The following is a 21,957-nucleotide window of genomic DNA, read 5'->3' on the forward strand; positions in this document are numbered from 1 at the left end:
CCCCTTGTTATATATATATGAGATAGGCCATCCTAGAGGGATGAGCCAGTTCCCTAAACCTATTGTTTTACAGTTTACAATGAGCTGAGATGTGCCAGGGAGGTAGATCAGAGCAGAGACTCGAACGGAGAGTGGAAGAAGCAAAAGGAAACAGGGGAGGAGGGCGGAGAAGAGAGGAAGAGAGGGTGTCGCGCCGCCAAGTGCGATGTGGGAGCACGGTCCGACAAGCAGTATATATAGGAGAGAAAGAGAAGGGCCTTCCTCGTTCTGTCGTAGTTGAGGAAAACTATCCTATTGCCACCCTCGTTCGGTCATGAGTCCGGGTCCGTCTCTCGTTCCAAGGGGCAAAGGTGAACCAATATAAGTTTGACGCCCCCCTCCAGTCCAGTCTAGCTCCACCCACCGGATCATTGGAATCCCGTTCGCTAGAAGAACGGCACAGAGCATGGCAATCGACCAGCAGCGCCGCGTGAAGCTCATGGTTAGCTACGGCAGGAGGATCGAGCGCGCCCAGGGTCGGCCGCCGAGGTACGTCGACGGTGAGGACCTGCTCCTCAACGTCGTCTCGTCCGTCTCGACGAGGGGCTTCCGCGACCTGCTGGCGGCGCGCGCGGGCTTCTCTGACTTCTCCGTCAAGTACTGCTACTCCAGCGAGGGGCTGGACTCGCTCTGCGACGTGGACACGGACGAGGACCTGCGGGACATGCTGGACATGCTGCTCTACCGGGATCTGCAGGTCCGGCTGTTCAACGACCAGAACACGCGCCGGTTCCGGGTCTACCTGTTCCGCGACGCCGCCGCCGCCCCGTCGCCGACCTCCCAGGCCCTCGGAAAACCAGCTCCCATGCGGCGTAGCGCGACGTCGCCGGCTCTATTGCCGGCGAAGCCGGCCGACGTAGACGGGCGGCCCTCCCAGGGCCTGGCCGCTCCCGCTCCCTCTCTCTTGCCGCGGATCACGACTTCGCCGAATCCGTTGTGCGAGACGTCGACGGCTGGCACGGCGCCCTCCAAGCCGCCGCTCGCCCCTGCTCTGGCACGCCGGATAGCGTCGTCGCCTTTGTTGACGGCAGGCCCGGCAAATGACACGGCTTCTTTGATCTACGTCGACATCAGCAGCCAGAGCTACCCAACATACACAACCCCACGCCGCGGCGTTCCGGCCGGCAGAGCTGAGTAATCCGGTGTGCCAGGCGGCTCCAGTATTCTTGGTGCCAGTAATGCCGCAGGTCATAATCCACGGGCCGACGATCATCCTCGTACCCGTATTCAATTCTAAGGTGGCCATGATGGGCTGAGAATTGTTTGAGTCACAATCAATTATGAAAACTAGATAATACCCCGCATATTGTTGCGAGAATAATTTGATATATATTTTCATGAAGTAGAAAAAATGAATATTTGATTGATGTACGTATAATGTAAAATATTTATGAAATATAAGTTGTGTAATGGTTGCATGTTCTTGTGTGTCTTCTCCAATTGATGGTAGCATGTTGTTGTCGCCCTTTTTACATGCATAAATGCATGTTTGACTGTGGGATAGCTGCATGTTATCATGTCCATCACCTATTGTGTCTAAATAGAAGCTGCTCGCCATAATTTCGATTTGAGATTTTATGCAGAGACTGCTAGAAACTGGCATTCAAGGCCAAGATTAACACATGATGAAGATGGAAACCCATGCCACCAAACTAACCTAGGATTCTAAATTTTTAACATCATGCTGAGAGAATTTGAAACATATCTAGAATATCAACAGCATTAGCAGACTCGATTAATATCTCAAAATAAATAAGGGATAATAATGGTCAACGATACCCACTCCCTCGTCCAAAAATGTCGATTCAGAGTTCTTGATGGTGTTATCGACTGCCCTGGAGGCCTAAACAAACATGTGAACAATATAACTATCTACCGTGATGAAAAATAATGTGGAATGTGTTGTACCTTCTTTACTATGTCAAGCATACCATTTTCACAGATCTTGTGCCACCTTGTATGCCATGTTGGTAACTTCACTTCAGTGATTAAAATCCATTGTCTCCTGGTTGAACTGGTCTTCAAAATAAAAATCGTAAATAAGGACTGAGCATACAGAAAATAATTCAAGCAATCACATGACCAAACAAAAGACACGATGTTAACATCGATGGTGCAGCCATTGGCGTGAAGGTTGCAACTAAAAGAAAACTGCAATGATAACTTTAGAGTCAAGGATGCTACAAACCCATTTTAGCTGGATTTCAGTCAGCTGAATTTTTGTTTTGTGGTCAATTGATTTTCTGACCCTTGGATTGTGCTTTAAGATTTGTGTAGCTTTTATTTTTTCTGTCACATTTCGCTGGTGGTACTGGGCTGTTTGGATTTGATTGACACCTATTTTGGGACAGTCAATTTCCTTCTTGAGCTGGATTTTGGTGTGTATATGCTCTTTTTTCATGTGTTTAGTTTTGTTTTCTGCATGTGTATGCTTTTTTTTTCAGTTGAGCCTTATTTCTTTATGTGTATTTTCGGATGTTCAGTGCGTGAAAATGTATACATGCAAGTACTACATGTACAAATTACATCCGAGTACTCAAACTTCACTTTTATATATTTATTCTACATATTATAAAAAGTGCATTTTTTATGCTAATTGTGTGGAACTTTTTTTTCATTTTCTTTATTCTTTAAGGGCAATACCAATGCTAATTGTTTTGCTAATTTAATACATTCTATTATTATTTGTATGTACGCATGGAAGTACAATACAGTATGTGTGTAAATTATACTAGACTACTAAAGTTGCATTATTATATGTGTATTCGCTGCATATTATAAAAAGTGCAATTTCAGTGCAAAGTTGTGTGTACGGTTTTTCTTTATTTTATTTCTTCTTAAGAGTAATACCAATGTTGCTAATTTATTTTCTCTTAGAAAACTTTATTTTTTATTATGTTTAGTTTTTAATTCATTTCCTATTTTAAAGACGATACCAATGCCACTTATCAGTTCCTTGTTTAAATTTTTTTATGTAAAAAACACTATAATATGTTTATTCTTACATAACTAAACAAGTGCAATTTATATGTAAATTGTGTGCAAATTGTGTCATTATTATTGTTTTGAATTCCTTTCTTCTTAAAGGGTGGTACCAATACCACTATAGTTCATTTCTTCTCAGAAAAATATTTTTATTTTTGTGTTTGTAAGTAAGTATACACGCAAGTAAGATACACCATGTGTGTAAATTATAATATAAGCAAAATTTGCACCGTATATGCTTATTTTTGGCATATTAGAAAAGTGCAATTTCAGAGCATACTTGTGTGGAAGTTATTTTTTAATTTTATTTCTTCTTAAAGGGTTTCATTTTCCCAAAACTTCATTAGTTTGTTTTGTTCTTTGTTTTTTTATTTTTCTTTCTTCTTAAAGGGGTTTTTTCTTACATAGAAAACTCCACTATTTTGTTCTAGTTCTAGTTTTAGTTTTTGTATTTTTTTTCTTAAAGGGTTTCATTCTTCCATAGAAAACTTCATTATTTTTTATTTGTTTTAGTTTTCATTTTCTTTCTTCTTAAAGGGTTCCATTCTTCCCTAGAAAATTTCATTATTTTATTTTTCTTTTGTTTTTTTACTTTCTTTTTTCTTAAAGGGTTTCAATCTTCCATCGAAAATTTCATTATTTTGTTTTTGATTTTGATTTTTTTGCGGGAAACTGTCGATCTATTCATCTTCAATCATAGCAATATAACAAACACTAGAAATAATAAAAATTACATTCAGATTCATAAACCACTTAGCGGTGACTACAAGCACTGAAGCGTGTCGAAGGCGCGCCACCGTCAATGCCCCTCCCTTGCCGGAGCCGGACACAACTTGTTATAGTAGACAGTCGGGAAGTCGTCATGCTAAGGTCCCATAGGACCAACGCCCTAGAACAGCAACCGCCGCCGATGAAGAGAATTTTAGCTCGGAAGAATCCAACCTGAAGACACATGAACAAAGACGAACAAAGACCGGATCCGAGCGGATCCACCAAAGACAACCACCGACCAAATCTCGCGAGATCCGCCGGTGACACAACTACACATGCCATCCGGCGATGCTACACACACCATTGTGATGAGGGCTAGGCGGGAAGAACCTTATTCCATCTTCAAGAAGCCGCCGCCGTCTCGTCTTCTTGAGCAGAACACAAACCCTAACAAAACTTGAAGAATCACCTGAAAACAGAGCCCTCCCACCGTCAAGGGCCGGGATCCATCGCGCACCCATGGACCTAAGGCCACAGGAGACGTGGGAGATCGGCGGCGTTGCCCACAGGAGGCAGAAACCCTGGATGCCTTTTCTTGGAGTTTGGAAGCGAGGGGATCGGCGGTCACATCGGAGTGGGATAGCCATCAATGGCGAGGGGACCGACGGTCGTGCCGAAGGATCCCGTCGGCAAGGTGACCGAAGCGCGAGATAATCCCGCGGAGAGCCGGCGAAAGCGAGGCGTTCGCGGAGAGCAGTTGGAGGCAAGTCGGTCTCGGTCGAGCCGGATGAGACATTAGAGTCGACGTCGATCAGCAGTTGTGCCGGACCAGGAAAGTACTCAAAGGTGAGCAGACCGGTGGTCCAAGGCAGAGGAGCCCTGACGCGAGAGTGTCGTCCATCCGCCACACCGTGCGGAAAATATCGATTTCTTTTTCTGATGAGGGAGAGATGACCTGGCCGATGAATAGCTCAAACTCCTGCATAGTAAGATGCCTCCCTGTACCAACCTCGCGGAGCTCGAACTCCTTCCTCTCACCATGAACTCGTAGCGGCCTCCAATCTGATGCTATGCGATGGAGACCGGTGCGACCCAATCAGATATGGATCACACGACAGGAGAAGCCACCAGCCCCATATCAAATCGCGATGTCTTTGCAAGTTAGGGAGAGGAGGCGCGACGACAAATGTGGTGGCGTAGACGACTGGTCTTCCATGGTTGTACTCCTATGTGTGTAGGTGAAAAGTTTTTTTGAAACGTAGAAGTGTCTTTCTTTAGAAGAGATAGAGTGCGGTGTTATTTTGCTGTTACTTTTGGAAACGAAAATGAATAACCGGGTGCTACGGAAATGTCTGGTGCTTCATTTGTGCTGATGTTTGATGCGTGGCTGCATGCCAGGAGAATTAGGTAATTGGTCGCTAAAGTGGATCTTGTTTCTGTTGCTGAACTGCTGGTTGGTCTCACCTGTAAGTCAGTGGTGAAATGATGATGTGGCTAACTCGCTAATGTGGATAGGCTGCATGTTAAGATAATTGATATAGTGGGGATAAACTTCTTAAGTATATAGGATACTCAGTCAAGTGAGAATTAGCCAACCCATGTATTAAGGTAAGTAGGTTGTAGATATTAGGCGACAAATCAAAATTCCAGATTGATTAGTGGTTATGCACTATGGGATGTAACTTATAGGCGTGACTTCATTTTTTTCTTATACTTTACTATAAATTGTTTATATATTTTATAATTAGTGATGTAAATTCCTCTATATTCATTGTTAGTATCACCACACGTGTTTTGTTACATTTGTAAACCTATTATTGCACGCGTGTATATCCTAACTTTAGTGTGCCTTTTCTTGAACTACACGCTGATCTTGTATGGTGCAATATATTTAGACGAGCTTCGCATCCAATATTTTGTGTTTTAAGATGTGGATATTAGTTCTGGCTCTGGGTCCATATCCTACTGAGATATGCGCAGTCCATCTTCCTATAGATTCGTGCGTCGGGTTATATTCTCCTTTGTATTACACAATGTGCTCTCCGTTTTGGAACAATAATGTGGCCCACGTCCGGTCCTTACTAGATGAGCGCAGTCTGTTTGTTAGTCATTGATCTAGATGGAGACGAGACACTCATGTCCAACATTTTTTTCAAGGATACGTCAAAGGTTGAAGTATCAGGATCAAAGATTAAGAGAGCCTAGAAAGGCATATAGTTTTACAACTTATCCACGGCTATCATAGCCAACCCTGGACATGGGGATTACTCACTACTAGCCCACCCATCTAGACTATCCAGAAACGACCTCTCTTCATGCAATAGCCCAACCAATCCTCCTAAGAAGCTCACTTGTGGAAGGGATCCTTCCGTTGAACACCACATCATTTCTATGCTTCCATAGCAGCCATGCAACTAGCGCGATTATAGTCCATGTCTCCTTCCTAAGTTTTGGTTGTGGATTTATAGAGGTCCACCATTCCATCAAGTTGGCGACTGCAGTAGGTAGCCAAGCTAGCTTATCCTAGTGGTCAAGGCTGGATAACCACACTTGTCTAGCGACCACACATCCAAGAAGGATGTGGTTGATCGTCTCAGGGGCTTGATCCCAGAAGGGGCAGGTGATACGTCTCCAATGTATTTATAATTTTTTTATTAATTCATGCTATTATATTATCTGTTTTGGATGTTAATGTGCTTTATTTTACACTTTTATATTATTTTTGGGACTAACCTATTAACCCAAGGCCCAGTGCAAATTGTTGTTTTTTGCCTATTTCAGTGTTTCGCAGAAAAGGAATATCAAACGTAGTCCAAACGGAATGAAAACTTCGGGAGCGTGATTTTTGGAACAAAGGTGATCCAGAGGACTTGGAGTGGATGTCAAGCAACCAACGAGGTCGCCATGAGGCAGGAGGCGCGCCTACCCCCTGTTGGAAATATGCCCTAGAGGCAATAATAAAAGCATTATTATTATATTTCCTTGTTCATGATAATTGTCTTTATTCATGCTATAATTGTGTTATCCGGAAATCGTAATGCATGTGTGAATAACAGACACCAACATGTCCCTAGTGAGCCTCTAGTTGACTAGCTCGTTGATCAACAGATAGTCATGGTTTCCTGACTATGGACACTGGATGTCATTGATAACGAGATCACATCATTGGGAGAATGATGTGATGGACGAGACCCAATCCTAAACATAGCACAAGATCGTATAGTTCGTTTGCTAGAGTTTTGCAATGTCAAAGTATCTTTTCCTTAGACCATGAGATCGTGTAACTCCCGGATACCGTAGGAGTGCTTTGGGTATGCCAAACGTCACAACGTAACTGGGTGACTATAAAGGTAGACTACGGGTATCTCCGAAAGTATCTGTTGGGTGACATGGATCAAGACTGGGATTTGTCACTCCGTATGACGGAGAGGTATCACTGGGCCCACTCGGTAATGCATCATCATAATGAGCTCAGAGTGACCAAGTGTCTGGTCACGGGATCATGCATTACGGTACGAGTAAAGTGACTTGCCGGTAACGAGATTGAACGAGGTATTGGGATACCGACGATCGAATCTCGGGCAAGTAACATATCGATAGACAAAGGGAATAGCGTACGGGGTTGATAGAATCCTCGACATCGTGGTTCATCCGATGAGATCATCGTGGAGCATGTGGGAGCCAACATGGGTATCCAGATCCCGCTGTTGGTTATTGACCGGAGAGTCGTCTCGGTCATGTCTGCTTGTCTCCCGAACCCGTAGGGTCTACACACTTAAGGTTCGGTTACGCTAGGGTTGTAGGGATATGTATATGCAGTAACCCGAATGTTGTTCGGAGTCCCGGATGAGATCCCGGACGTCACGAGGAGTTCCGGAATGGTCCGGAGGTAAAGATTTATATATGGGAAGTCCTGTTTCGGGCATCGGGACAAGTTTCGGGGTTATCGGTATTGTACCGGGACCACCGGAGGGGTCCCGGGGGCCCACCGGGTGGGGCCACCCATCCCCGGGGGCCACATGGGCTGTAGGGGGTGCGCCTTGGCCTACATGGGCCAAGGGCACCAGCCCCACTAGGCCCATGCGCCTAGGGTTTCCAAGGGGGAAAGAGTCCTAGGGGGTTAAGGCACCTCCTAGGTGCCTTGGGGGGGAGGGAAACCTCCCCTTGGCCGCCGGCCATAGGAGATTGGATCTCCTAGGCTGCGCACCACCCCCCCTTGGCACCCCTATATATAGTGGGGGAGAGGAGGGACCTCATACCTTGAGTCCTTGGCCTTAGGTTGCCTCCTTCTCCCTCCCCAACACCTCCTCCAACTCCATAGTGCTTAGCGAAGCTCTGCCGGAGTACTGCAGCTCCATCAACACCACGCCGTCGTGCTGCTGCTGGTGCCATCTCCCTCAGCCTCTCCTCCCTCCCTTGCTGGATCAAGAAGGAGGAGACGTGGCTGTTCCGTACGTGTGTTGAACGCGGAGGTGCCGTCCGTTCGGTGCTAGGATCTCCGGTGATTTGGATCACGTCGTGTTCGACTACATCATCCCCGTTCTTTGAACGCTTCCGCTCGCGATCTACAAGGTACGTAGATGCATCCAATGACTCGTTGCTAGATGAACTCCTAGATGATCTTGGTGAAACGAGTAGGAAAATTTTTGTTTTCTGCAACGTTCCCCAACAGTGGCATCATGAGCTAGGTCTATGCGTAGTTCTTCTTGCGCGAGTAGAACACAATTTGTTGTGGGCGTAGATTTGTCAACTTTCTTGCCGTTACTAGTCCTTTCTTGCTTCAGCGGTATTGTGGGATGAAGCGGCCCGGACCAACCTTACACGTACGCTTACGTGAGACCGGTTCCACCGACTAACATGCACTAGTTGCATAAGGTGGCTGGCGGGTGTCTGTCTCTCCTACTTTAGTTGGAGCGGAATCGATGAACAGGGTCCTTATGAAGGGTAAATAGAAGTTGACAAATCACGTTGTGGCTTTAACGTAGGTAAGAAGACGTTCTTGCTAGAACCCTAATTCAGCCACGTAAAACTTGCAACAACAATTAGAGGACGTCTAACTTGTTTTTGCAGCAAGTGGTTTGTGATATGATATGGCCAAAGTTGTGATGAATGATGAATGATCTATATGTGATGTATGAGATGTTCATGCTATTGTAATAGGATTCACGACTTGCATGTCGATGAGTATGACAACCGGCAGGAGCCATAGGAGTTGTCTTTATTCTTTTATATGACCTGCGTGTCATCAAGAAAAGCCATGTAAATTACTTTACTTTATTGCTAAACGCGTTAGCCATAGTAGTAGAAGTAATAGTTGGCGAGCAACTTCATGGAGACACGATGATGGAGATCATGATGATGGAGATCATGGTGTCAAGCCGGTGACAAGATGATCATGGAGCCCCAAGATGGAGATCAAAGGAGCTGTGTGATATTGGCCATATCATGTCACGTTTATTATTTGATTGCATGTGATGTTTATCATGTTTTGCATCTTGTTTACTTAGAACGACGGTAGTAAATAAGATGATCCCTCACAATAATTTCAAGAAGTGTTCCCCCTAACTGTGCACCGTTGCGACAGTTCGCTGTTTCAAAACACCACGTGATGATCGGGTGTTTTATTCAGACGTTCACATACAACGGGTGTAAGACAGATTTACACATGCAAACACTTAGGTTGACTTGACGAGCCTAGCATGTACAGACATGGCCTCGGAACACGGAAGACCGAAAGGTCGAGCATGAGTCGTATAGAAGATACGATCAACATGAAGATGTTCACCGATGTTGACTAGTCCGTCTCACGTGATGATCGGACACGGTCTAGTTTAACTCGGATCATGTAATACTTAGATGACCAGAGGGATGTCTAATCTAAGTGGGAGTTCACTAATAATTTGATTAGTTGAACTTAATTATCATGAACTTAGTCTAAAATCTTTGCAATATGTCTTGTAGATCAAATGGCCAACGTAGTCCTCAACTTCAACGCGTTCCTAGAGAAAACTAAGCTGAAAGACGATGGCAGCAACTATACGGACTGGGTCCGGAACCTGAGGATCATCCTCATAGCTGCCAAGAAAGATTATGTCCTACAAGCACCGCTTGGTGACGCACCCGTTCTCCCTGCAGAACAAGACGTTATGAACGCTTGGCAGGCACGTTTCGATGACTACTCCCTCGTTCAGTGCGGCATGCTTTACAGCCTAGAGCCGGGGCTCCAAAAGCGTTTTGAGAGACATGGAGCATATGAGATGTTCGAAGAGCTGAAAATGGTTTTCCAAGCTCATGCCCGGGTCGAGAGATATGAAGTCTCCGACAAATTCTTTAGCTGTAAGATGGAGGAAAACAGTTCTGTCAGTGAGCACATACTCACTATGTCTGGGTTGCATAACCGCTTGACTCAGCTGGGAGTTAATCTCCCGGATGATGCGGTCATTGACAGAATCCTCCAGTCGCTTCCACCAAGCTACAAGAGCTTTGTGATGAACTTCAATATGCAGGGGATGGAAAAGACCATTCCTGAAGTATTTGCTATGCTGAAATCAGCAGAGGTAGAAGTCAGAAAGGAACATCAAGTGTTGATGGTCAATAAAACCACTAAGTTCAAGAAAGGCAAGGGTAAAAAGAACTTCAAGAAGGACGGCAAGGAGGTTGCCGCGCCCGGCAAGCAAGCTGCTGGGAAGAAGCCAAAGAATGGACCCAAGCCCGAGACTGAGTGCTTTTATTGCAAGGGAAGCGGTCACTGGAAGCGGAACTGCCCTAAGTACTTAGCGGATAAGAAGGCCGGCAAGACAAAAGGTATATATGATATACATGTAATTGATGTGTACCTTACTAGTGCCCGTAGTAGCTCCTGGGTATTTGATACCGGTGCAGTTGCTCACATTTGTAACTCAAAGCAGGGGCTGCGGAATAAGCGGAAACTAGCAAAGGACGAGGTGACGATGCGCGTCGGGAATGGTTCCAAGGTCAATGTGATCGCCGTCGGCACGCTACCTCTGCATCTCCCTTCGGGATTAGTTTTAAACCTTAATAATTGTTATTTAGTGCCAGCTTTGAGCATGAACATTGTATCGGGATCTCGTTTAATTCGAGATGGCTACTCTTTTAAATCTGAGAATAATGGTTGTTCCATTTTATGAGAGATATGTTTTATGGTCATGCTCCTATGGTGAATGGTTTATTCCTTATGAATCTCGAACGTGATGCTACACATATTCATAATGTGAGTACCAAAAGAAGTAAGGTTGATAATGATAGTCCCACATACTTGTGGCACTGCCGCCTTGGTCACATAGGTGTTAAACGCATGAAGAAGCTCCATGCTGATGGACTTTTAGAGTCTCTTGATTATGAATCATTTGACACGTGCGAACCATGCCTTATGGGTAAAATGACCAAGACTCCGTTCTCAGGAACAATGGAGCGAGCAACCGACTTATTGGAAATCATACATACTGATGTGTGCGGTCCGATGAGTGTTGAGGCTCGCGGTGGCTATCGTTATGTTCTCACCCTCACTGATGATTTAAGTAGGTATGGGTATATCTACTTAATGAAACACAAGTCTGAAACCTTTGAAAAGTTCAAGGAATTTCAGAGTGAGGTTGAAAATCAACGTGACAGGAAAATCAAGTTTCTACGATCAGATCGTGGAGGAGAATACTTGAGTCACGAGTTTGGGGCACACTTAAGAAAATGTGGAATAGTTTCACAACTCACGCCGCCTGGAACACCTCAGCGTAATGGTGTGTCCGAACGTCGTAATCGCACTCTGTTAGATATGGTGCGATCTATGATGTCTCTTACCGATTTACCGCTTTCCTTCTGGGGCTATGCTTTAGAGACTGCCGCATTCACTTTAAATAGGGCTCCGTCGAAATCCGTTAAGACGACACCGTATGAATTATGGTTTGGGAAGAAACCTAAGCTGTCGTTTCTAAAAGTTTGGGGATGCGATGCTTATGTCAAGAAACTTCAACCTGAAAAGCTCGAACCCAAATCGGAAAAATGCGTCTTCATAGGATACCCAAAAGAAACTATTGGGTACACCTTCTACCTCAGATCCGAAGGCAAGATCTTTGTTGCCAAGAATGGGTCCTTTCTGGAGAAAGAGTTTCTCTCGAAAGAAGTAAGTGGGAGGAAAGTAGAGCTTGATGAAGTATTACCTCTTGAACCGGAAAATGGCGCAACTCAAGAAAGTGTTCCTGAGGTGCCAGCACCGACTAGAGAGGAAGTTAATGATAATGATCAAGATACTTCTGATCAAGCTCCTACTGAAATTCGAAGGTCCACAAGGACACGTTCCGCACCAGAGTGGTACGGCAACCCTGTCTTGGAAATCATGTTGTTAGACAACGGTGAACCTTCGAACTATGAAGAAGCGATGGCGGGACCAGATTCCGACAAATGGCTAGAAGCCATGAAATCCGAGATAGGATCCATGTATGAAAACAAAGTATGGACTTTGACTGACTTGCCCGTTGAGCGGCGAGCCATAGAAAATAAATGGATCTTTAAGAAGAAGACAGACGCGGATGGTAATGTGACCATCTATAAAGCTCGGCTTGTCGCTAAAGGTTATCGACAAGTTCAAGGAGTTGACTACGATGAGACTTTCTCACCGGTAGCGAAGCTGAAGTCCGTCCGAATCATGTTAGCAATTGCCGCATTCTATGATTACGAAATATGGCAAATGGACGTCAAAACGGCATTCCTTAATGGTTTCCTTAAGGAAGAATTGTATATGATGCAGCCGGAAGGTTTTGTCGATCCTAAGAATGCTGACAAAGTGTGCAAGCTCCAACGCTCGATTTATGGGCTGGTGCAAGCATCTCGGAGTTGGAACATTCGCTTTGATGAGATGATCAAAGCGTTTGGGTTTACACAGACTTATGGAGAAGCCTGCGTTTACAAGAAAGTGAGTGGGAGCTCTGTAGCATTTCTCATATTATATGTAGATGACATACTTTTGATGGGAAATGATATAGAACTCTTGGACAGCATCAAGGCCTACTTGAATAAGAGTTTTTCAATGAAGGACCTTGGAGAAGCTGCTTATATATTAGGCATCAAAATCTATAGAGATAGATCAAGACGCCTCATAGGTCTTTCACAAAGCACATACCTTGATAAGATATTGAAAAAGTTCAATATGGATCAATCCAAGAAAGGGTTCTTGACTGTGTTACAAGGTGTGAAATTGAGCTCATCTCAATGTCCGACCACGGCAGAAGATATAGAAGAGATGAGCGTCATCCCCTATGCCTCAGCCATAGGTTCTATTATGTATGCCATGCTGTGTACCAGACCTGATGTAAACCTTGCCGTCAGTTTGGTAGGAAGGTACCAAAGTAATCCCGGCAAGGAACACTGGACAGCGGTCAAGAATATCCTGAAGTACCTGAAAAGGACTAAGGAAATGTTTCTCTTTTATGTAGGTGACGAAGGGCTCGTCGTAATGAGTTACGTCGACGCTAGCTTCGACACAGATCTGGATGACTCTAAGTCACAAACCGGATACGTGTATATTTTGAATGGTGGGGCAGTAAGCTGGTGCAGTTGCAAGCAAAGCGTCGTGGCGGGATCTACATGTGAAGCGGAGTACATGGCAGCCTCGGAGGCAGCACATGAAGCAATATGGGTGAAGGAGTTCATCACCGACCTAGGAGTCATACCCAATGCGTCCGGGCCGATCAAGCTCTTCTGTGACAACACTGGAGCTATTGCACTTGCCAAGGAGCCCAGGTTTCACAAGAAGACAAGGCACATCAAGCGTCGCTTCAACTCCATTCGTGAAAATGTTCAAGATGGAGACATAGAGATTTGTAAAGTACATACGGACCTGAATGTAGCAGATCCGTTGACTAAACCTCTCCCTAGAGCAAAACATGATCAACACCAGAATTCCATGGGTGTTCGATTCATCACAATGTAACTAGATTATTGACTCTAGTGCAAGTGGGAGACTGTTGGAAATATGCCCTAGAGGCAATAATAAAAGCATTATTATTATATTTCCTTGTTCATGATAATTGTCTTTATTCATGCTATAATTGTGTTATCCGGAAATCGTAATGCATGTGTGAATAACAGACACCAACATGTCCCTAGTGAGCCTCTAGTTGACTAGCTCGTTGATCAACAGATAGTCATGGTTTCCTGACTATGGACACTGGATGTCATTGATAACGAGATCACATCATTGGGAGAATGATGTGATGGACGAGACCCAATCCTAAACATAGCACAAGATCGTATAGTTCGTTTGCTAGAGTTTTGCAATGTCAAAGTATCTTTTCCTTAGACCATGAGATCGTGTAACTCCCGGATACCGTAGGAGTGCTTTGGGTATGCCAAACGTCACAACGTAACTGGGTGACTATAAAGGTAGACTACGGGTATCTCCGAAAGTATCTGTTGGGTGACATGGATCAAGACTGGGATTTGTCACTCCGTATGACGGAGAGGTATCACTGGGCCCACTCGGTAATGCATCATCATAATGAGCTCAGAGTGACCAAGTGTCTGGTCACGGGATCATGCATTACGGTACGAGTAAAGTGACTTGCCGGTAACGAGATTGAACGAGGTATTGGGATACCGACGATCGAATCTCGGGCAAGTAACATATCGATAGACAAAGGGAATAGCGTACGGGGTTGATAGAATCCTCGACATCGTGGTTCATCCGATGAGATCATCGTGGAGCATGTGGGAGCCAACATGGGTATCCAGATCCCGCTGTTGGTTATTGACCGGAGAGTCGTCTCGGTCATGTCTGCTTGTCTCCCGAACCCGTAGGGTCTACACACTTAAGGTTCGGTTACGCTAGGGTTGTAGGGATATGTATATGCAGTAACCCGAATGTTGTTCGGAGTCCCGGATGAGATCCCGGACGTCACGAGGAGTTCCGGAATGGTCCGGAGGTAAAGATTTATATATGGGAAGTCCTGTTTCGGGCATCGGGACAAGTTTCGGGGTTATCGGTATTGTACCGGGACCACCGGAGGGGTCCCGGGGGCCCACTGGGTGGGGCCACCCATCCCCGGGGGCCACATGGGCTGTAGGGGGTGCGCCTTGGCCTACATGGGCCAAGGGCACCAGCCCCACTAGGCCCATGCGCCTAGGGTTTCCAAGGGGGAAAGAGTCCTAGGGGGTTAAGGCACCTCCTAGGTGCCTTGGGGGGGAGGGAAACCTCCCCTTGGCCGCCGGCCATAGGAGATTGGATCTCCTAGGCTGCGCACCACCCCCCCTTGGCACCCCTATATATAGTGGGGGAGAGGAGGGACCTCACACCTTGAGTCTTTGGCCTTAGGTTGCCTCCTTCTCCCTCCCCAACACCTCCTCCAACTCCATAGTGCTTAGCGAAGCTCTGCCGGAGTACTGCAGCTCCATCAACACCACGCCGTCGTGCTGCTGCTGGTGCCATCTCCCTCAGCCTCTCCTCCCTCCCTTGCTGGATCAAGAAGGAGGAGACGTGGTTGTTCCGTACGTGTGTTGAACGCGGAGGTGTCGTCCGTTCGGTGCTAGGATCTCCGGTGATTTGGATCACGTCGTGTTCGACTACATCATCCCCGTTCTTTGAACGCTTCCGCTCGCGATCTACAAGGTACGTAGATGCATCCAATGACTCGTTGCTAGATGAACTCCTAGATGATCTTGGTGAAACGAGTAGGAAAATTTTTGTTTTCTGCAACGTTCCCCAACACCCCCCTGGGCACGCCCTCCCCCTTGTGGGCCCCTCGTGGCCCAACCGACCTACTTCTTCCTCCTATATATGTTCACATACCCCGAAAACATCCAGGAGCACCACGAAATCCTATTTCCACCGCCGCAACCTTCTGTACCTAAGCGATCCCATCTTGGGGCCTTTTTCGGAGCTCCGCCGGAGGGGGCATTGATCATGGAGGGCCTCTACATCAACTCCATGGCCCCTCCGATGATGTGTGCGTAGTTTATCTCAGACCTTCGAGCCCATAGTTATTAGCTAGATGACTTCTTCTCTCTCTTTGAATCTCAATACAAAGTTCTCCTCGATTCTCTTGGAGATCTATTCGATGTAATCTTCTTTTGCGGTGTGTTTGTTGAGATCCGACGAATTGTGTGTTTATGATCAAGATTATCTATGAACAATATTTGAATCTTCTCTGAATTCTTTTATGTATGATTGGTTATCTTTGCAAGTCTCTTCGAATTATCAGTTTGGTTTGGCCTACTAGATTGATCTTTCTTGCAATAGGAGAATTGCTTAGCTTTGGGTTCAATCTTGCGGTGCTCGATCCCAGTGACAGTAGGGGAAACGACACGTATTGTATTGTTGCCATCGAGGATAAAAAGATGGGGTTTATATCATATTGCATGAGTTTATTCCTCTACATCATGTCATCTTGCTTAAGGCATTACTCTGTTCTTATGAACTTAATACTCTAGATGCATGCTGGATAGCAGTCGATGTGTGGAGTAATAGTAGTAGATGCAGGCAGGAGTCGGTCTACTTGTCATGGACGCGATGCCTATATACATGATCATACCTAGATATTCTCATAACTATGCTCAATTCTATCAATTGCTCGACAGTAATTTGTTCACCCACTGTAATACTTAGGCTATCTTGAGAGAAGCCACTAGTGAAACCTATGGCCCCCGGGTCTATTTTCCATCATACAAGTTTCCAATTTATTTTATTTTGCAATCTTTACTTTCAATTTATATCATAAAAATACCAAAAATATTTATCTTATTATCATTATCTCTATCAGATCTCACTCTTGCAAGTGGTCATGAAGGGACTGACAACCCCTTTATCGCGTTGGTTGCGAGGTTCTTATTTGTTTGTGTAGGTACGAGGTGACTCGCGCGTGGTCTCCTACTGGATTGATACCTTGGTTCTCAAAAACTGAGGGAAATACTTACGCTGCTTTGCTGCATCATCATTTCCTCTTCAAGGGAAAACCAACGCATGCTCAAGAGGTAGCAAGAAGGATTTCTGGCGCCGTTGCCAGGGAGATCTACGCACAAGTGAAGACATACCATGTACCTATCATAAACTCTTATCCCTCGCATTACATTATTTGCCATTTGCCTCTTGTTTTCCTCTCCCCCACTTCACCCTTGCCGTTTTATTCGCCCTTCTTCTGTTCGTCTTTCCATTTGCTTTGATGTCCCACTTGGCTCGTTTGCTCATTTGGATGAAATAGTTGTTTATTTATTGCTAAACAGAGAACCTAAGATCCATGGATCCTCATCCGCTTGCTAATCTTTTTAAGGGATTCAATTATGATGAAAAAATTTCTAGTGAGTTTTGTGCACTAGATTATCTTTATGAAGTTTTGCTTGAAATTCGTGAATCTGGAAATTGTGATAAAGTACTTTATGGAGTGATTCACGATGAATATTTGAATAAAAAGCATGATTGCAATGATGATAGTATAAATTATATTAATGTCAATTGTGCTTATAATATGCAAAACCCTAAGCTTGGGGATGCCAGTTTTGCTATGTCTACTACTTGTTGCAATGATCATGATTGGGGTGATTCTTCTTATGATCTTGAAAATTTATTTAAGCCCCATGATGAATATGAGATTGATAATAATGTTTGCAATAATATTGAAAGTGGGTTTAGAAGAGTGTCAACTTTAGATCCCACATATTTGGAGAATGTTCAATCTTATGAAGTTTTTGATAAAAGTGGGTTTGGAGAGGTCATGACTTTAGTTAATGTTAATCCCACTATTGCGGAAGAGTGTCAACTTTGCATGCATGTGGATCATGTTGAGAATATTTTATGTGATAGCTATATTGTTGAATTTGATTATGATCCTAATTGTAATTATTAGTAGAGAGAAAAATATGGTGGTAGAAACTTTCATGTTACTAAATTACCTCTCGTTATGTTGAGATTGCTATTGTTTCTTTCCGCTTCCTTGCATATGCTAGTTTTTGCTTGCCTTGATAATTTGTTTGCCTATAAGATGCCTATGCATAGGAAGTATGTTGGACTTAGATGTGTTTGTCACGTGTTTTATGATGCTCTCTTTGTGCTTCAATTCTTGTCTTTCATGTGAGCATCGTTGAAATCTTATGCCTAGCTATAAGGCTTTAAAAAAAGCGCTTGTTGGGAGACAACTCAATATTTTTCCTTGCTGTTATTTAATAAATAATTTATCTAGCCTCTGTTTTTGTTATGTCTTTTGTGTTTAATTAGTGTTTGTGCCAAGTAGAACCGTTGGGAAGACTTGGAGAAAGTCTTTTTGATCTTGCTGTAAAAAACTGAAACTTTAGCGTTCACGAGAATTGCTGTCATTTTTTTACTGGAGAGTGGTATTTAGTTAATTATTTTTGCAGATGATTAATAGATAAATTCCTCACGTCCAGAAATTTATTTTAGAATTTTTGGTGTTCCAGAAGTATTCTAAACATACATATTACTACAGACTGTTCTGTTTTTGACAGATTCTGTTTTTCGTGTGTTGTTTGCTTATTTTGGTGAATCTATGGCTAGTAATAGAGTTTATGAACCATAGAAAAGTTGGAATACAGTAGGTTTAACAACAATATAAATAAATAATGAGTTTATTACAGTACCTTGAAGTGGTGGTTTGTTTTCTTTTCCTAACGGAGCTCACGAAGATTTTCTTTTAAGTTTTGTGTTGTGAAGTTTTCAAATTTTGGGTAAAGATTTGATGGATTATGGAACAAGGAGTGGCAAGAGCCTAAGCTTGGGGATTCCTAAGGCACCCCAAGGTAAAATCCAAGGACAACCAAGAGCCTAAGCTTGGGGATGCCCCGGAAGGCATCCCCTCTTTCGTCTTCTTCCATCGGTAACTTTACTTGGAGCTATATTTTTATTCGCCATATGATATGTGTTTTGCTTGGAGCGTCTTGTATGATTTGAGTCTTTGCTTTTTAGTTTACCACAATCATTCTTGATTTACACACCTTTTGGGAGAGACACACATGAATTGGAATTTATTACTACCTCTCTTTTAGTTTACAGGGCGTGCGCGTACCCCTAGGTTGTCAATTTGACCAACCTAATACAAGTCATATATTGCAAAAAATATACCAACATAAACTTTGGAGTTTCTATTTTAAAAAGATATAATTTTTGTGTTATATAGTTTATATTAGGGCGATAAAATTGTCGACCTAGGTATACGCGTAGGACTTGTAAACTAAAACGGAGGTAGTAGAATACTCTATGTGCTTCACTTATATCTTTTGAGTTGGATATTTTTTGCTCTAGTGCTTCGCTTATATCTTTTAGAGCACGGTGGTGGTTCTATTTTATAGAAATAATTGATCTCTCATGCTTCACTTATATCATTTTGAGAGTCCTTTAGAACAGCATGGTAATTCACTTTGGTTATAAATTTTAAATGCTAAGAGAAGTTGGATGCTTGATAGATTGTTTTGAGATATAAATGTGGTAATATTAGAGGTGTGCTAGTTGAGTAATTGTGAAATTGATGAATACTTGTGTTAAAGTTGGCAAGTCCCATAGCATGCACGTATGGTAAACGTTATGTGACAAATTTGAAGCATGGGGTGTTGTTTGATTGCTTTCCTTATGAGTGGCGGTCGAGGATGAGCGATGGTCTTTTCCTACCAATCTACCCCTCTAGGAGCATGCACGTAGTGCTTGGTTTTGATGACTTGTAGATTTTTGCAATAAGTATGTGAGTTCTTTATGACTAATGTTGAGTCCATGGATTATGCGCACTCTCACCCTTCCATCATTGCTAGCCTCTTCGGTACTGTGCATTGCCCTTTCTCACCTTGAGAGAGTTGGTGCAAACTTCGCCGGTGCATCCAAATCCCGTGATATGATACGCTCTATCACACATAAGCCTCCTTATATCTTCCTCAAAACAGCCACTATACCTACCTATTATGGCATTTCCATAGCCATTCCGAGATATATTGCCATGCAACTTTCCACCGTTCCATTTATTATGACACGCATCATCATTGTCATATTGCTTTGCATGATCATGTAGTTGACATTGTATTTGTGGCAAAGCCACCATGCTTAATTTTTCATACACGTCACTCTTGATTCATCGCAATCCCGGTACACCGCCGGCGCATTCACATAGAGTCATATTTTGTTCTAAGTATTGAGTTGTAATTCTTGAGTTGTAAGAAAATAAAAGTGTGATGATCATCATTAGACCATTGTCCCATGTGAGGAAAGGATGATGGAGACCATGATTCCCCACAAGTCGGGATGAGACTCCGGACGAAAAATAAAAAAAGGGAGAAAAGAGGCCAAAAGAAAAAAAAGAAGTCCCAAATAAAAAATGAGAGAAAAAGAGAGAAGGGACAATGTTGTTATTCTTTTTCCACACTTGTGCTTCAAAGTAGCACCATGATCTTCATGATAGAGAGTCTCCTATGTTCTCACTTTCATAAACTATTGGGAATTTTTCATTATAGAACTTGGCTTGTATATTCCAATGATGGGCTTCCTCAAATGCCCTAGGTCTTTATGAGTAAGCGAGTTGGATGCGTTTCTTTGATGATATTTCATATATTCATAGCTCTAGTGCATATGTTGCATGGCAATCCCTACTCCTTGCATTGACATCAATCGGTGGGCACCTCCATAGCCCATTGATTAGCCCCGTCAATGTGAGACTTTCTCCCTTTTTGTCTTCTCACACAACCTCAATCATCATATTCTATTCCACCCATAGTGTTATGTCCATGGCTCGCGCTCATATATTGCGTAAAAGTTGAAAGAGTTTGAAAAGGCTAAGTATGAAACAATTGCTTGGCTTTTCATCGGGGTTGTGCATGATGAGAGCATTTTGTGTGAAGAAAATGAAGCATGGCCAAACTATATGACTTTGTAGGGATAAGTTTTTTTTGGCTATGGTATTTTGATAAGACATAATTGCTTGATTAGCATACTTGGAGTATTACTATTTTTATGTCAACAATAAACTTTTATCTTGAATCTTTCAGATCTGAACATCCATGCCACAATAGAGAAAAATACATTGAAGAATATTCTAGAAAGCATTCCACGTCAAAAATTCTGTTTTTATCATTTACCTACTTGAGGACGAGCAAAAATTAAGCTTGGGGATGCTGATACGTCTCCAACGTATCTATAATTTTTGATTGTTCCATGCTATTATATTATCTGTTTTGGATGTTAATGGGCTTTATTTTTACACTTTTATATTATTTTTGGGACTAACCTGTTAACCCAAGGCCAAGTGAAAATCGTTGTTTTTTTACCTATTTCAGTGTTTCGCAAAAAAGGAATATCAATCGGAGTCCAAATGGAATGAAACCTTCGGGAGCGTGATTTTTGGAACAAACGTGATCCAGAGGACTTGGAGTGGACGTCAAGCAACCAACGAGGTGGCCACGAGGCAGGGGCCGTGCCTACCCCCCTAGGCACCCTCTCCCCCCTCGTGGGCCCCTCGTGGCTCAACTGACCTACTTCTTCCTTCTATATATGTTCACATACCCCGAAAACATCCAGGAGCACCACGAAACCCTATTTCCACCGCCGCAACCTTCTGTACCCAAGAGACCCCATCTTGGGGCCTTTTCCGGAGCTCTAACGGAGGGGGCATTGATCACGGATGGTGTTGGGGATATTACTACTGGGCGTAAACCGGCCAGGAAAGGCCAGGTTAACTTCATCCGTAGTTGATTATGCTTGAAGCCCATGTAGACAAAAGAGGAAAGGTCCAGGGCCTAGAACCGGTTTAAGGCCCGTAGCCGTGAACCGGCATTTGTATGAAACCTGTATTGTAAGATAGAAAGAGTGGAGACCGAACCGGACACATTTATGAGCCGGTCTCGGGACTCTGTAAACCGACAGCCGCCGCCCATGTATATAAGGGGACGACCCGGCAGCGGTTCAGTATGACAGACAACAACTCAAGAGCCAGACAAAGCGGATTCGCTCCCTGGCCTTCGAAACCCTAGCAATACCAATCACAACTAGACGTACGCTTTTACCTTCCTCAAAGGGGCCGAACTAGTATAAAGTTCTTCGTGTCCCCTTGTCTGGTTTAACCCCTTAAAGCTAACCCGTAGCGATGGCTCCACGACTAAGTCCTTTCACAAGGACATCTGCCGTGACAAACCCACGACAGTTGGCACCCACCGTGGGGCTATCGCACGATGGTTTTGAGTTCTTGAAGGGCAGCTTCGACGGACTTAAGGGATACGCTGTGGGCCGGATGA

The 21,957-nt window shown here is 43.9% G+C and overlaps 1 pseudogene; it reads left to right on the forward strand.

Annotated features, from left to right (window-relative positions):
• Positions 1 to 287: 287 nt before the first annotated feature.
• Positions 288 to 1,410, forward strand: LOC123058040 (uncharacterized; annotated as a pseudogene).
• The last annotated feature ends 20,547 nt before the right edge of the window (positions 1,411 to 21,957 follow it).

The sequence above is a fragment of the Triticum aestivum genome, chromosome 3A (assembly GCF_018294505.1).
Source record: "Triticum aestivum cultivar Chinese Spring chromosome 3A, IWGSC CS RefSeq v2.1, whole genome shotgun sequence".
In the NCBI taxonomy this organism is placed as follows: Eukaryota; Viridiplantae; Streptophyta; class Magnoliopsida; order Poales; family Poaceae; genus Triticum; species Triticum aestivum.